Source organism: Prunus persica, chromosome G8 (assembly GCF_000346465.2).
Source record: "Prunus persica cultivar Lovell chromosome G8, Prunus_persica_NCBIv2, whole genome shotgun sequence".
In the NCBI taxonomy this organism is placed as follows: Eukaryota; Viridiplantae; Streptophyta; class Magnoliopsida; order Rosales; family Rosaceae; genus Prunus; species Prunus persica.
Window position 1 is genome coordinate 8,932,868 of NC_034016.1, and position 8,640 is coordinate 8,941,507.

Consider the following 8,640-nt stretch of genomic DNA (forward strand, 5'->3'; position numbering starts at 1 on the left):
TTATTTTAGGAATGGATTGGCTTACACATTACTAAGGAAGAAACCTTTAGTTTCTTTGTGAAAAAGGAAATCCTGAAATATGGTGTTGGAGATTATAAATATTTGAGTTGGATAGCTAGAATCGGAATTGAAGAAGTAGAAAAATCTCCGATACAACTTATTCATGTAGTAAAGGAATTTAGCAATGTTTTTCCAGAAGATTTGCATGGTTTACCTCAAAAGCGTGAAGTAGAGTCTGCTATAGAAATATACACAGGTACAACACCTATTTCTATACCTCCTCATCATATGGCCCCAGTTGAACTGAAAGAACTTAAGATGCAACTCAAAGAATTACAAGCAAAAGGATATATCCATCCTAGTACTTCACCATGGGGTGCACTTGCTCTCTTTGTAAAAAAAAAAAAAAAAAGAAGATTTAACTCTTCGAATGTGTATTGATTATCGTCAATTAAATAGGGTCACAATAAAGAACAAATATCCTTTGCCTAGAATTGATGACTTATTCGATTAGTTAAGAAGTTCTCATTTCTTTTCAAAGATTGATCTTTGATCTGGTTACCACCAACTTCGAGTCAAAGCTGAAGATATACCCAAAATAGCTTTTCGGACTCGATATGGGCATTATGAATTTTTAGTTATGCCTTACGGATTGACAAATGCACCATCAACATTTATGGATATGATGAACCGAATTTTCCCACCTTATTTAGATCAGTTTGTCATCGTATTCATTGATGATATTCTTATATATTCCAAATCTCAGGTAGAACATGAGGAACATTTGTGAATCGTTTTACAAACATTAAGAGAAAATCAACTGTATGCAAAGTTGAGTAAGTGTGAATTCTAGTTGAAACAAGTAAAATTTTTAGGACATGTAATTTCCAATGAAGGTATTTCAATTGATTCTTCCAAAGTAGAGGCAGTATTGAATTGGAGTCAACTAAAGAATATCTCGGAGATACGTAGTTTCCTTGGATTAGCTGGTTATTATAGGAGGTTTATAAAAGATTTTTCTCGAATAGCTGCACCAATGACCAAACTGACCAGAAAAAGAGTGAAATTTATATGGAGTTAAGAATGTGAAATGTCATTCCAACAATTGAAAACTCGATTGACTACTGCACCAGTACTGATTATTCCTGAATGGGACATAGGGTATGTGGTTTACACAGATGCATCTAAACAAGGATTAGGATGTGTTTTGATGCAATCTAATAGAGTAGCTTATGCTTCTCGTCAATTGACAAATCAGGAAAGAAATTATCCTACATGATTTGGAATTCGCAGCAATTGTACATGCTTTAAAGACTTGCGACATTATCTTTATGGTGAAAGATTTGAGCTTTACTCTGATAATAAAAGTTTGAAATATCTTTTCACTCAGAAAGAGCTTAACCTGAGACAAAAACGTTGGATGGAATACTTAGAAGATTATGATTTTGGTCTACATTATCATCCTGGGAAGGCTAATATAGTGGCAGATGCTCTAAGTAGGAATACACATGGATTTGTAGCAGGACTACAAATTCAAAAATGGAAAATAATGAATTGTATTCAAGATTATGATTTACATGTGAACGAATATGAATATGATGCTTATCTTTAAAACTTGGTAATAAGACCAATTTGCTAGGAAAAGTTGTTGAAAAACAACAAGAGGATAACACCTGTAAATCAATTCAAGAACATATTTTGGATGGAGATAAAATAGAAGGTTGGACCTTTCATGAAGAAAATGGTTTGAGGTATTTAGGTAAATTATATGTACCTAAAATTCCAGAATTAAAGAATGAAATTCTTCATGAAGCTCATTACTCATCATACACTATTCATCCAGGAAGTACAAAAATGTATGAAGATTTACGTCGTCAGTTTTGGTGGAATGGTATGAAGAGAAACGTAGCAACTTTTGTATCAAAATGTTTAACTTGTCAACAATTGAAAGCTGAATATCAGTAACCCGCTGGCCCTCTTCACCCTTTCCCTGTTACACAATGGAAATGGGATCATATCACAATGGATTTCGTAACAGGTTTACCACGATCACCTAGAGGTAAAGATACAGTATGAGTTATTGTAGATCGTTGAACCAAGTCTGCACATTTCATATCAGTCAAAACGATAGATTTCACAATAACTCTTAGGAAATTATATATTCGAGAGATAATGAGATTACATGGAATTCCTATTTCAATTGTTTCTGATTCAAAGTTTATTTCTCAATTTTGGGGTACTTTGCAAAAAGCATTAGGAAGTCAATTGAATTTTAGTAGTGCATTTCATCCCGAAACTAATGGACAATCAGAAAGGACTATCTAGAACTTAGAAGATATGCTAAGAGCTTGTATTTTGGATTTTCATGAAACTTGGGAAGATCATTTTGCTTTGGCAAAATTTGCTTATAACAACAGTTTCCAATCCAGTATCGAAATGGCACATACGAAGCACTCTATGGTAGATCATGTAGATCACCTTTATGTTAGGCAGAAGTAAGTGAAACTTTGTTATTAGGACATGATCTTGTACAAGAAACAACAGAGAATATCAAAACTATTAAACAACGCTTGCATACTGCTCAGTGTCGGCAAAAGAATTATGTTGATAGAAGAACAAGGCCATTGAAGTTTAATATTGGAGATCATGTATTCCTTAAAGTTTCACCTCGAAAAGGAGTTACAAGATTTGGAAAGTCTGGAAAATTAGCCCCACGATTTATTGGGCCTTTTGAAGTACTACAACGGATTAGGGAAGTAGCTTACAAGTTAGCACCACCACCTCAACTTTCGAATGTTCATAATGTGTTTCATGTCTCTATGCTTCGAAAATATGAACCAGATCCAACGCATGTTTTAGATTGGAGAGAACTAAACATAGATGAGCAATTATCTTTTGAAGAAAGACCAATACAGATATTAGATCATAAAGAACAAGTGTTGCGTATGAAGACTATTCCACTAATTAAAATTCTTTAGTTATATGTGAATACAGAAGAGGCTACATGGGAATTAGAAGCTGAGATGAAAGAAAAATATCCAGAACTTTTCCTTCACTCAGGTACGTTTCAAAATTTCGAGGACGAAATTTATTTTATGGAAGGTAGATTGTGAAACCCTGTCTTTAAAAAAAAGAAAAAAGAATATATATATATACATATTAATATTTAATCTTTGCATACTATATAATTAATAATATATATATATTTTCATGGCAAGCCACATGATATGAGTCTGGCTATAAACTAGTATAGCCTACCTTATCAAATTTTATTGTATAGCTTTCACTATGTTAATTCATATCAGCCCTATCGACAGGACCCGTCCCGAATTTCCCGAAACTCGAGACGAATCCTGTGAAAATTCTCGACATCACCCCGATGTCGGGCCCACTTCTAAAACTATATCCTTTTTCCCAAAAAGGAATAAGGGCACAAGACTTTCTACCGAAATTTCGGCAGAGTCTTCCCTGTAAGTTGAACATTCCCCAAATTTCAACCTGCACAAAATTCACAATTTATATCCCAACAGGCAGCACGAACAATATAACTTCAGGCAATTCACATAAACGGCCTCCGACCTTCAAATAACTCGAAACAGAATCGCCAGCAATGCTCTTGAATCAAATTAAAGCATTAAACAATGCATATAACAAACTCAAACTTATTTATGAATGCCTATTGTAATCAACATAGAATAACTTTTTAATCAAGCCTCGTTTCCATCCGAATTTCAAGACCAACTACAAATTCAGCAACCCACTCACTAAAACAACATAAGTAAAGTTTAGCCCGCGGCTGCACCTAGGCACTACCCTAGGCTGCTTACGTACCCTTACTAAGGGATCAAGCCATACGTAGTTCTTTTCACTAAATTCCGATTCCAAACACATGCAATACCTTTATTCATCTCTCTGTTAATCACATAATCTCCCCATACGCCAGAACATCCAACGCCACGTATGGAGTTTGTCAGCACGCCAGATAACCTACACCACAGGTGGCCTAACCATCACATAATCTCCCCCATACGCCGGAACATCCAAAGCCACGTATGGGATCTGTCAGCACGCCGGATAACTTACGCCACGTGTGACCTAACCATCACATAATCTCCCTCATACGCCAGAACATCCAAAGTCACGTATGGGGTCTGTCCTCGCGCCGGATAACCTATGCCATGTAGGACCTAACAATCACAAAATCTCCCCATACGTCGGAACATCCAACGCTACGTATGGGGTCTGTCAACATGCCGGATAACCTACGCCATGTGTGACCTAACCATCACATAATCTCCCTCATACGCCGGATAACCTACGCCACGTGGGACCTAACAATCACAAAATCTCCCCATACGTTGGAACATCCAACGCCACGTATGAGGTCTGTCAACACGCCGGATAACCTACGACACATGTAACCTAACCATCACATAATCTCTCTCATACGCCGGAACATCCAAAGCCACGTATGAGGTCTGTCCTCACGCCGGATAACCTACGCCACGTGAGACCTAACAATCACAAAATCTCCCCGTATGCCGGAACATCCGGCGCCACGTATGGGGTCAGTCAACACGCCGGATAACCTATGCCACGTATGACCTAACCATCACATAATCTCCCTCATACGCCGGAACATCCAAAGCCACGTATGGGGTCTGTCTTCACGCTGGATAACCTACGCCACGTGAGACAATCATAAAATCTTCCCATATGCCGGAACATCCAACGCCACATATTGGGTCTGTCAGCAAGCTGGAAAATTCTACGCCACGTGTGACCTAACAATCATAGGGTGGTATTTAGGGTAGTACGTATAGCACTTCAAACTGACATACTCTCAATTATCTAAACTAATAATAGAGTTATTCCCAATTTAGTGATACCAGTCTATAGTAGACTGCAACGTAATTTAATCAGGAAAATAATATTATTTTTAGACCAACGATCATGCACATAAACCAAAATTTCATAAAGATCATAGAACAATTTAAATATTATTCAATGCTTGTTTTCACACAAATTTCATAAAATACTGTATTACACAACTAGAACATTAGACTTTATTTATAATCAAATAATATTTATTAATGATAAGTAACAACCTCTAAGGAAAATCCTAAATCAAATCAATTTCCAATTTAACCTCAAATAACAACTAAGATTCAATAAAAAGGTTATCCTAATACCTTTCGAAGGGTGAAACTACCTCGGAAGACTCACGGTCAACCGAGAGTCAAACTACCTAAACTTGGTCAAACGGGTCCACGGGGCAAACGACCCCCAAATTCCCATCCGAAAGTTCCTATGGGTTCCACAAGGTTTAGGGTACACGTCCCATAATTTTGGTCCGAATCGGACAGTCGGATCGCTCACGATCGCACGATTGGACGGTTACTAGGAACCTCTAGGGTTGGCATTTTCGGAGTATCCGGGGCTCCGTTTTATGATCCGTCGAATCCCATACAATCCTAAGAATGTCTAGATTAACATATTATAAATCTAAGACTATCCAACGGTTCAAACCTATCGAACCTGAATAACACATAATATACGATATCCGTTCAAGACTCAAACGGTATCCAAATTGAAATTCGAGCACACCTACGCGCTCAAGACAACAAGGGGATCGCATCGGGACACAATGCCCTTTTTCTACACTGCCCACGCACCGCCACACTTGACGGCAGCGCTTGGGTGTCCAAAGTGATTAGGCATTGCCGGAAATTCTCAAAAGCACGCCTCAAGGTTCCTACCCTACGTATAACACTCTATTTGGAACCACTTTTGTTTTCGACATACCCCAAAAACTGACTGAAAGTGGCCAGAATCACAATCCCAAAACCGGCCGAAATCCAATTCGAAAATCAAGCTACCTAAACTAGGAATTGATCGAATCCTACCCAACAGGCAGCTAGAGTATGAAGAATAGATAAAAATTCATACCTTGATCACCAAAAATGACGGCTGGAGGAGAGATATTGGAGCCGGAGAAAACTCGCGAAGTTCCGGCGGTTTTCTTCGTTTTTCAGTCGCCCAGAGCGGTTGTTGGCAATGGGGAAGGACCGGGATGTGATGAGAGGCTTGGCCGGAGGAAATGGCTGTGTTTTTGCAATAGGGGGGACGACGATGCGGGGAGAGGGAGAGAGAGAGAGAGAGAGAGAGAGAGAGAGAGAGAGAAATCAGATTTATCAAACCCTTTTTGCCAAAATTATGGTTATGCCACTGAAGGTATTTTGATCGTATCTCTCTTGTTACAACTTCGATTTGAGCCCACCACGTGTCCATAAACTCATATCGCCGTGCTCTACGCAATAGTATAGTCGAAATACCCAAATTCCTTCCCGGTCAAAAAGTCAACTTTAAACCAAATAAAATATTCTAGGGTGAAATGGTATTTACCGGGTCATTACACCTATGTAAGATTTATTAAATATTTTTACACTTTACAAAAGCATTTAGAAAGCCCCTTATGCTTACTAAGCATTCTATTCAAAATTGATGTGTTGCAAGCATATAGTTCTCAAATCTTGTTAAAGCATGAGGTGGAATATTTAAGCAGGAGGTGTAGGCATTGTATGTATTCTTATTTATAGCCTTAATTTGAGAGTGCTCATTAAGCACTCTACAAAGTCAACGCATAGGGCTATATTCGGTGTGGCAGACTACTTTCAAGCTACCCAAGTGCTCTAGGAAACTATAGACTAGTTGTGTGGCACAATTTTAGGGTAGGGTCCTATAAATAGCACTCCCTTATACTTCTTGTATCATAAGTTCTTCACTTAAATTGCTTTAGTTTCCTAAAATTCGTAGAAAAAGAAAAAAAAAGTGAGAACTAAAGTGTTGTGAGATTTTGGAGAAGTCTAAAGTGTTTGGACTTGCAACCAGGAGTTATACAATAGCTTTGGATTTGAGGTAGGGTTTTTCTTGGGGAGGCTTTGCATAAATTGATTTAAATATTAAATATTGTTGAACACTATATTATGTTTGGTAATATTATTTGATTATTATCCTTGATATTGAGTGTTTACATGTTGTCAATTATCATTATAATTTGATTAATGTTAACATGTTCATATGTTATCGGTGGTGGTTGGAATTCTTGGGTTGATAAAGAAATTATGAAAAAGAGGTTAATGGGAAGGATCTTTTGTGTAGTTGAGTTTGACCATTATAGGGACCAAGTTTAGGCGAGCCCGTGTGCACAGTAGATTAGGAAATCGGCGGTATAATTGTCGATTGGGTGATTTGGGCGTGGAGATCAATGGTTCAGTGATAAAATGCTTGGTATGGGACATGCAGATTTGCTTACCCCTATTATATAGATTAACGGGTTGGGTAGAATTGAAGTTCATTCATGCATTGCATAAATTGTACATTATAAATCTCACTAATCACATAAGACATAGGACCCTTACTGAGCATGTAGTGCTCACTCCTTATTAAATCTATTGCAAGTTTTGAATATGAAGTTTAGTTTGTTACGTGGAAACAAGAAGAACGAGTTGTGGTTGGTTTTAGATGTTTTGTTGTAAAAAAAAAAGAGGTTAAAAGTCCGTTGTAAAATTACAATGTAAATTACTTTGGTTTAAATAGAAGTTTATGTTCAGTTCTCATGTTTCTTGATATTTAAATTTTGGGTTAACTAGTGATTTCCCCTTGAACTTGTACCTAACTTTCGATTCACCCGTTATCCTGTTTTTTTTAATAGAAAATTAAGGATATTAACTTTTTTTTCGCCAATTTCCCCCTGCAGTCTAAATCCTCAACATTTCATCTAATTTTCAGTTAAATCATTTTAAAAATTTATTTTTTTGAAAAAAAAAGAAGAAGAAAATTAGGAAAATTGACAACAAGAGAAAAAAAAGAAAAAAAAAGAAGAATAAGAAAAAGACACTAAACCAAACCTATTGCCACTCCCCTCCCCTAGCAACCCTATTGCCAACCAACCGCTATATCTCCTTTAGCAACCGCATAAACCTTAAACACTAAAACCCCAGCCAAAACCCATTGCCACGGGAGGTCCATTCCAAGCCCTAGCTGAAACCCATCCCCCCCCCCCCCCCCCCCCCCCCAAGTCCCAGACCTATCCCATTCCCCAGCCTTGCCCCTCCAGCATGCTCCAGCCCTTAGCCGGGGTTCAAGAATTAGAAACGCTCCTCTAAATATGCTTGACTTGTTGGTACAAAAATTGGTCGGTGGTTTGGAGATTTTTTGGTTGTTGAAAATTTCTCATGCCACCACCGTCAGCGATGGGGAGTGGCGACGCGTCAGTCATACATCGACAAACCATTCATCCTAAAATTATCCCCTAGTTGTCCTGAGCACGGCGGTATGCTCGGATTAGCTAAATTTGATCGGTTGAGTATTTTACTAAAAATTACCTATTCATTATTCTTGGGTTCGATAAGTTAGGCTGTCAAAACTCAATGAAATTCTTGGAATTTGTTGAAAGGGTTTAGTCAAACCGGTAACAAACTTTTCGAGAAGTGTGCACACACTTTTTAATTCTTGGAATTGGGTTTTGATTAAGGGTTGAGACGAAACTTTTATTAATCAAAGTTTATATTCTTTCTTAGGCGCTCAGACTTTACGTGCGCAATCGGAGGGACCTTCGATAGGTCAAGCAAGCTTGGA